We start from the raw sequence: 6,501 nt of genomic DNA, 5'->3' as shown, positions 1-6,501 counted from the left end.
GAGTAAGAGTTTCATTTTTATCACATTGCTATTTTAAATTAAATATGAATTTTTTTTTCCTAAAAAGTATAAAATTTTGGAAAATTTTTTTCACGAAAATCAAGCGTCACGCACAACGAGTCTGTGTGCAAAATGTCAGCTCGATTGGATCACGGGAAGTGGGTTAAAAACGACCGAAAGATTTGCACGGTCGTAAGCGCGCAAGCAAGCAAGCAAGTCAACTTATATAAAGGATTTAAAAACAACTAAATTGAATCGTTTCGGAGGCAACACGAGCTTCCGTCTTCAGGTGGAACTGTCACAGCAGAATTACTACATCAAGTGAAGACAACTCTAAGAGACACGAGATTATATACAGCCTGAGGGGGGCCAGGGGGGGCCGTGGGTGGGGGGACAAGCTGGTGGGGGGGAGGGGCCAGGGTGGGTCGTGGGTGGGGGGGGGACAAGCTGGTGGGGGGAGGAGCCAGGGTGGGGGGGGGGGGACAAGCTGGTAACATCATTTCTTATGATGCAGAAGATGGCCAGTGAGTTAAAACGGGGGGCGGAATTTTATTTATTTTTTAACTACGTAACCAAAGAGTGTGAAAGAGCGCCAGCTCTCTGCACAAGGGGGATTGTGGACTGGCTCTGACGGGTGCCGCTGCAAGCTTACAAAGAGCTTGAGTGCCCAAGCGCGTGCAGAGATTTCTGGAGCGAGACTCCCCAAATCCTTTCAAACGCCGTCGCGTGCCGTATTAGGAGCGAGTTGTTTATCAGCTAAAGGATATTTCAGACGCTACGGCTGTGCGTGTGCCTGCCGAGTTTTATTTTATTTTCTGAAAAATAAACGCCGTACATTCTTCTGATGTGAATAGACACACACATTGTGCCAACATGGCTCCGGATGACATTTAGCCAAGGCCGACATGCTGAGCTTTCAAAGTTTCTCACTGAAGGCGATAGTGACCGAGCGTTAATTATACAGACTGGTCGGCATTGGAATTCTTTTTTACATTTTGGATTTCCCACAACCGGCATTTAATTGAACACTCGCCGCATCCCGACTGTTTTAGCATTTGCCAGGAAATATGGCCACCTCAGAGCAGAGGTCGCAAACGGGTTTTGATTCCTTACCCGTACCCGGCCGCACCAGGGTCGCAAACGGGTACCCGTACCCGGCCGTACCTGTACCCTACCCGTACCTGGCTGGGTACGGGTATCGGGTACCTGATTGCGACCTCTGGGATGAAGCCATGTTGTAGGCGCGGGTGGGTTGATTCTAGGAACTTGAATTGTGAGAAGAGACAAGACGTTGGGAAATGAGTGACAAGCGGTGACTCACCAGTGACTCACGTTCTACCCATACCCGGCCGGTCACGGGTAGCCGGGTATCGGGTAGGGTAGGGTATCGGGTAGGGTACGGGTATCGGGTACGCGGTTGTGACCTCTGCCTCAGAGCACGGGATTCTGCCAACGCACAACACCGCCTTCCCACTGCTCTCCCATGGGGTGTTGTTGTGTTGTTGTCTAAATGTTGTTGTCTAGATGTTGTTGTCTAGATGTTGTTGTTGTTGTCTAAATGTTGTTGTTGTTGTCTAAATGTTGTTGTTGTTGTCTAAATGCACCGCAAAGTCACGACATCCGCTCAGCCTGCAAATTACCGGCGCAAAACGGAACTTGATTTTGATGCAGTAATTTTAGCTGTGACGGTCCCCTGATGACGGAGACTTGTGTTGCCTCCGAAACGTCGTGATTTATTATTTTATTTATTTCCATTATTACTTTTATTAACTTTTAATTTAATTTTTTACCCACGTGACTTTACCGGGAAAAAAAAAACCTAAGAGTTTGATTTCGAGGCCGGATGCTGAACAAATGAAGGGTTCGTGTGTGTGACGTGGTAAACGCTCACCTTCTAGACGACTGCTGCTGTCGATTGAAATTGTCGTTGCCCTGCAAAGATCAACGGGGGCACGCCACCGTCATTCACGCACTTCGAACTCACGCACTTCGAACTCACGATCGCGTGCGGGCAAGCGCCGCGTATGTGCACGTTAAATCTGTTAGTTTTGTATATCGCCAGCGCGTGACATTTTCTTCACTTCCATTCTCACCACGGAAGATTGCAACATTCACCGTTTTGTTTAGTAACAGGAGCAATCCGTACGCAGCAGGGTCATTGTGCCGACGTCAGCGCCCGACGTCTGTCCACGAATGGGCACGCAGACTCTGAACCCCTTGTGCAGAGAGCGCACGCTCGCACGCACGCACGCACGCACGCTCGCACGCTCGCACGCACGCACGCACGTACGCTCGCACGCACGCACGCTCGCACGCACGCACGCTCGCACGCACGCACGTTTGAAGAAGGGTCCTCGCGCTGGTACCACGTGTTTCCTGTTCTTTAAACGTATGTAATGTGAGGATATATCCGGATCACTGACGTGTCACAACTCGTCACGATGATTGGCTCTGCCGGTCCTGGTCCACAGCCAATGGGGGGAAGCCTGGGGGCGTGGCCCTGACGTCATGGAAAGGTGACAGCTGTAAGGAGATGATTGGCCCTGCTGGCTTTAGCCACAGCCAATGGGGAGACGAGTCAGGGGCGTGGTCCCGGGAGCCTACGATGGAGTCTGGAAGATTCCACGGAGGCTAACCAGGTTTGGTGGAAACGTACCACGTGACCCGGGTATTAAATAGGGGTGCAGACTAACGACACGTGGTCAGAACGGGAACGAACGGAGGAAGGGGGCCACGCGGGAGCGGGGCTCCGGGTTGCCACGTGGCAGTGCGTCTCTCTCTCTCTCTATCTGTCCCTCTCACGCTGCCTGTCAACAGCGTGAAGGAAAGCTGTTTATAAAAAGTGAAATAAAGACCAGATTCCAGGAGTCGCCTCAATGACCATTATTACACGTATATTAAGCTCGCCAAAAGGAGTGCTCGGATCTCAGCGAGCGTTTAATACGCGTGGCACCACGATTCGTACCTTCGAATGTGCCTCCTCATTATATCCGCTTCTCTGAGTCTCTTAAGCATCTGCCACCAGCAGATCCCAGGTACGCGTGGGAACCCACCCACCTCCCCTTCGTGCTGCTGATTGAGGGACGCTGGTTTGCGTAGAGGTCGAACCATGAACCTCTCCGATTCATTAGCTTTATCTTCTTGGTTCTTTCGGTAAAGTCACGTAGAAGGGAAGTAATAAAATAATAAAAATAAAAGAATATTTTTATTACTTCCCTTCTACGTGACTTTAGCGAAAGAACCAAGAAGATGAATCCCTGCAGTCACGAAAGCTTTAAATCGAAACATAAATGTTTTATTTTGATTATTTTATTATTTCCCTTCTGTGCGACTTTAGCGAAAGAACAAAGAAGATGAATCCCTGCAGTCACGAAAGCTTTAAATCAGTTGCTTTACATTATAAGTGATAACCGGAGTAAAATGCATGCAGATGAAATTTCGGCAAACTCAATCGTACACAATGCGCCTATATTTTATACTTGATTGCAATTTAATTTCGCGGACAGTCTACGGAGATATGCGTGGAAAAAAACACGTCATTCCCCCCTCCCCGCGCACGCCCGCAACGTGCGTAACACAACACTTGGTGGAGGAGGGCGGATGATGAACCGTGACGGATGATTGATTCTCAAGATTTCTTAAGTTATTGCCGCGGCAGTGAAAGTTCAGCGGGGAGTGCTTGGCGGGCCTCCCCGGGCCCGTGCGGTCATTTTCAAAAGGGGCCGTCTCGCATCGGCGCGTCGCCTACCTGCGGAGGTCGTGCCGGCCAGGCACACGGCGGAGAGGGTGGCAACGCAGGGCTTGCCAAGCGCCGGCGTTGCCGCGCCCGCCGCCTCCGAGGGCAGGAAGGACTTGTCCTCGTAGGCGTTGGGCGCGGTGGCGGATGCCGCCTCGCCGCCGGAGCGGGCGGCCGCCCCCGGCTCGTCACGCGCCGGCGTCCTGGCCCGGGCGGCCGCGCCGCAGTGGTAGGTGCGTAGCTCCTTGTTCTCCCGCTTGCAGCGCAGCACCACCGCCACCGCGGCCACGTTCAGGACGCACGACGCCGCGGCCAGCGCCACGACCGCGACGAACGGCGTCGCGAAGGCGCCGTCGCCGTCGTCGCCGTCGTCCCGTCGCTGTCGTCCGGGAGCCGGCCCTCGGGGCGCGCGTCCGTGACGAACGGCGTCGCGAAGGCATCGTCCCCGTCCCGTCGTCGTCCCCGCCGTCGTCATCCGGGAAGCCGGCCCTCGGGGCGCGTGGTCCGTGACGCGCACCGTGAACGTCTGACCGACACGAGCGGCGGCGCTCCGTCGTCCCGCGCCACCACCGTGAGGTTGTACTCGGCGGCGGCGGTCGCCCCGCGGTCCAGCCGCGTCGCCGTTGCCAGCGCGTTACACCTCGCCCCCGTCCCAGGCGCGGAGCGGCGAACGGCGGCGCCGCGCCGGGCCCCGCGGCCGACGCGCCCTCGAGCGTGCAGGTCACGCGCCCGTTGGCGCCCGAGTCTCGGTCCCGGACGCGGACGAAGGCCACGACGTGGCCGGGCGACGCCCCCCGGGACACGCCGACGACGGCGGCCGCGGAGTCCGCCGCGGCGTCGCCGGTCGGGCCGAGCAGCCGCACGACGGGCGCGTTGTCGTTCACGTCCAGGACGCGCACCAGCACCGTGGCGTAAGCGGGGACGGAGTCGGGCCCCCGGTCGCGTGCCCGCACGTGCATCTCGTGGGAGTCGGCCCTCCTCGTGGTCCAGGGCCCCCACGAGGGTGACTAGGCCCGAGCGCGAGTCCACCGCGAAGAGGTCGCGCACCGTCTCGCGCGCCCCCAGCATCGCCGCGTACTCCACCTCCCCGTTGGCGCCCTCGTCCGGGTCCGACGCGTGGAGCCGCGCGACCCAGCGTGCCCGCCAGCGCGTCCTCGGGCACCAGCTCCCGGTACACGGGCCGCTCGAAGGCGGGCGTGTTGTCGTTGGCATCGAGGAGGCGCACGGTGAGCAGGACCGTGCCGCTGAGCGGCGGGCGGCCCCCATCCAGCGCGGTGAGCACGTACTCGTGCGCGGCCCGGCGCTCGCGGTCCAGGGCGCGGCGCACCACCAGCACGGGCGACAAAGCGCCGCCGCCGCCGTCGCGCGTCTCCAGGGCGAAGGTGCCGTCGTCGGGCTCCATGGCGTAGCCCCGCAGCGCGTTGGCGCCGGCGTCGGGGTCGCGGGCGCCGTCCAGCGCGAAGCGCGTGCCGACCGCGGCGCTCTCGGCGACCTCGAGGAGGGCGCTCTCGGCCGGGAAGCGCGGCGCGTGGTCGTTGACGTCCAGCACGTCGACGACGACGCGCACCAGCTCGGCGGGCCGCTCCAGGACGGCGCCCGAGCAGCAGGGAGCAGCCCGAGCCAGCGGCGCTCGCCCGGCGGCACGCGTCCTCGCGGTCGAGGCGCCGGCTCACCCGCACATCGCCGACGTCGGCGCTCACGGCGAAGTAGTCGGAAGCCGTTGGTGCCCCGCAACGCTCGGAATCGGCGCGCGCGGAATTGCTCGGCGGTGAGGCCCAGGTCGCGGGCCAGGTTCCCCACCAGCGTCCCCGGCGGCTCCTCTTCGCGGATCCGAGTAGCGCGGGGGCGCCGGCGGCGAGCGGCGGGCGGAGGCGGCGGCGGTGACGGCGCAGCACAGGCAGACTGAGGGCGGCGCCGAGAGGATCCATTTGTCCGGGTCGGGGCGAGCCGGGGGGGCACGAGCTGCGTGCGGTGGACGGCGCCGGCCGAGGAGTCGGAATTGCGGGGAGACGAAGGGGGGAGAGGGTCGAGCAGGAATAAGGCAACGCTTGATAACAAGTATAACCCGCAAAAACAGCAGTGTATAGTGTAAGTGTATAGTGTAGTGTATAGTGTAGTGTATAGTAGTGTTTCGTGTAGTGTATAGTAGTGTATAGTGTAGTGTATAGTAGTGTATAGTGTAGTTGTATAGTGTTTCGTGTAGTGTATAGTAGTGTATAGTGTAGTGTATAGTAGTGTATAGTGTAGTGTATAGTAGTGTATAGTGTAGTGTATAGTAGTGTTTCGTGTAGTGTATCGTGTAGCAGTGTATAGTGTAAGTGTATAGTAGTGAATAATGTAGTGTATAGTAGTGAATAGTGTAGTGTATCGTGTAGTAGTGTATCGTGTAGTAGTGTATCGTGTAGTAGTGTATAGTGTAAGTGTATAGTAGTGAATAGTGTAGTGTATAGTACTGTATAGTGTAAGTGTATAGTAGTGTATAGTGTAGTGTATCGTGTAGTAGTGTATAGTGTAAGTGTATAATGGTAGTGTATAGTAGTGTATAGTGTAGTGTATCGTGTAGTAGTGTATAGTGTAAGTGTATAGTGTAGTGTATAGTGTAGTGTATAGTGTAGTATCTAGTGTATAGTGTAGTGTATCGTGTAGCAGTGTATAGTGTAAGTGTATAGTAGTGTATAGTGTAGTGTGTAGTGTATAGTGTAGTGTATAGTGTAGTGTATAGTGTCGTATATTAGTACAACACACCAGTGTGTTGGAGAGCCCAG

General features: G+C 56.5%; 1 pseudogene; it reads right to left on the bottom strand.

Annotated features, from left to right (window-relative positions):
• Window positions 1-4,207: 4,207 nt before the first annotated feature.
• Window positions 4,208-5,664, bottom strand: LOC133362617 (protocadherin-10-like; annotated as a pseudogene).
• Between the last annotated feature and the right edge of the window lie 837 nt (window positions 5,665-6,501).

The sequence above is a fragment of the Lethenteron reissneri genome, unplaced genomic scaffold (assembly GCF_015708825.2).
Source record: "Lethenteron reissneri isolate LAM-NWPU_2019-01 unplaced genomic scaffold, ASM1570882v1 scaffold_1548, whole genome shotgun sequence".
NCBI lineage: Eukaryota > Metazoa > Chordata > Hyperoartia > Petromyzontiformes > Petromyzontidae > Lethenteron > Lethenteron reissneri.
The sequence above is the reverse complement of the archived record's forward strand: the minus strand, read 5'-3'. Positions and strand labels throughout refer to the sequence as shown.